Raw genomic sequence first — 2,730 nt, forward strand, 5'->3', positions numbered from 1 at the left:
CTAGTAGTTCCCATTGATTTAGCTTGGAAAGCGGGGAGAATGGCGCTAGGCTTACCGCACCGTGACGTCACTGCTGGAAGATGGCAGGAGGGAGGGGCTACTAGATTTGGGGGAAAATGGCCGCTCCCAGAAACAGTGATCGCGAAGAAAATTTTTATTTTTTTAATTGATTAACACTAAATTCATTAAATCACCACAAACGAAATAGTTTCAGGTATAAATAATGATCCATTGATTATTTAGTGCTGACCGGACTTTTCCTTTAAAACATCAGAAAATAAACTCGATTCATTTTGATCCATTTGAACTTATATGATAGAAAATGATCATTTTCTTCTGGTGAATTCACAACTTTCTGCCATTAGTGAAAAAAGTTTCCTTTGTGAAATTAATGCAGAAGTTTCTGCAGATTTACGCCAGAGAGGTGAGGTTTTTGTGATGTCCACCAGGTGGTGCTGCCTCACCTGGGCAGGACGTGACACCAGGTGGGTCCGCCGGTAGAGGACGGATTCAGGACGGCTTCAGGGTCCCAGCAGAACCTCCTGAGCACGGCAGCTGGAAGCTGAAAGTCCTCCAGCTGAAAGGAAACATAAAGAAAAGAAGTCTTGGTTCCCGGTCTCTCCTTTAAGAGCTGATTTCTGCTGCTCCTCTCTCACCGTGGGCGGGGGCATTCGCACCGCTCCTGCTTCGATGCTGAGGCACAGTCGGCCCTCGCTGGTGCTGAGCTCCATGCCTGAACACAAACAGATCCGTCGGGTTAGGAAGGAACAGCTGGATGATTGGAAGGTGGAGGAGGAGTGAAGATCAGAGCAGGACTCACTGACAGCGCTGAGCCTCCCCCTCTCCATCAGGAAGTCTTCTCCTAGAACAACGGAAGAAAACATCTGCAGCATCAATTTCTATTCACAGATCATCAAATCAGAACGGTCCAACAGTAATCCAACCGTAATAAAAACACATTAAAGGCCGTCTGAGGTCTGAGGAACAACCTGACGGCAGCAGCAGCTCTAAAAACACCTGAAATGATCACACAGGAAAAAACTCCAGTAGTTTTTACGTCCAAATTCCTCTTTAATTAAAAAAAACAACCTGTTCTTGTTTAATTACCAGTCTGTTTCAAAGCAGGCCCGAACCATCAGGGCGCCACCGCCATGCTTTAAGGTAGGTAGGAGGTGTTTTTGCTGATATGTTTGGTTTTTACAAACTTATCAGTAAAACGTTTCTTTCCCCACAAAAGAGAAAGATCCACAGCTGATCTACTAACAGCTGATAGATGAACTATTGTTTTCTTTTAGCACATTAGCACATTAGCGCTAGCAAAGCTTTTCAGTGGAATATGGAGTAGTGAAGCTAACTGTAGGACTAGCTCTGGATATCTAGTTGCTTTGTGCTGTGCTGAGTTTAAACATGTTCAAACATAATATAATAATGACATAATAAAAACCAAAGTTTCAAAATTTACAGGATTTGTACATTTTTTCCCCCATGTTATCGGGGGAACGGATTATTTCAGGTTTGTAAAATATTTGATTTCCATCTTATAACTTTGGCAAATAATGATGAAATGTCACCAAATCAACAGGATTTGCTGTTGATGAAGAAAGCAATAAACACAGTTAAAAACTTGAAGGTGAATTAATTTCTTCCTATTTTATGGAGGAAAAAGAATTATTTCAGGCAGCTGAAATATCCATTTTCTCTTCTCTTAATCCCGTATCTTTGGGAAATAAAAAGAAACAGTTTCCTAAATTCTCAAAAATTGTTACGTGTGATATCGTGTTGTGTTAGAAATATNGGTTTTGGTTTGATGACTTTATTCTCGTAATATTACGACTTTATTCTCGAAATAGGAAAAAAAATGGCCTTGATACTCCGCAGTAGCTAAGCGCCTTGGTTGCTGGTTTAATTGGTAGAAATGTTTCATAAATATTTATTTTCTGTTGCTATGGTGATCAGAGTGGTTCTGTGTAGCTGCGACTGTCAGAAGGATACGTGAAGAGTCTTTCTCCCACAGGCCTGAAGTAGACGCTGCAGTAAACCACCTCCTCCTCCTGCAGCTGAGGAAGCCTGTAGCCGTACTGGAAACACCAACAACCAGCGTTCCCAGCTTAGTATCCACCAGTTTGATCGACACTGGTGCACAGACGATGGAGGGAACCTGAACTAAATGGCTGCAGTGGTTTGGGTGGGGTGAGTGTTTACCAGGCGGTTCCAGTGGTCCTGCAGGTCCCTGTAGGTTCTGAAGGGTCCGTCTCTGGGCAGCTGGCGGCTGATGGTGATGATCTGACCTTTCTTCATGCTGCAGAGAATAAAAGCAACATGTTCAGAGGTCTGCAGGAAGAGCTGCAGCCCCACCTGCTGGACACAGCCAGCATTACAGCAACCGCATCAGAGGCAGAGGACTGAGGTTAATGAATGCATAAAAAACCAGTGGAATAATTCATGATTAAAATCTATTAATGATGCAAATTAACTAATATGCTCATATATATATATATATATATTCCTGAATTGGCACTATAGAAATAAACTGAATTAAATCAGAAAGGTGGAATAACTCTTTTTTTTCACTTTTACCCGATGTATTCCAGCATCCAGCTGCCATGCACGTGGGCATTGTCAGTTTCACTATAGCTCTGGTGAATTTCAATGGTGAAGTCCTCTGGAAATCTGCAATAATTGTTGTTGATTGCAGATGTTTTTTATGTTTTCATTTGCAGATTTTTTCAT

Source organism: Cyprinodon variegatus, unplaced genomic scaffold (assembly GCF_000732505.1).
Source record: "Cyprinodon variegatus isolate N-32 unplaced genomic scaffold, C_variegatus-1.0 Scaffold942, whole genome shotgun sequence".
Lineage (NCBI taxonomy): Eukaryota > Metazoa > Chordata > Actinopteri > Cyprinodontiformes > Cyprinodontidae > Cyprinodon > Cyprinodon variegatus.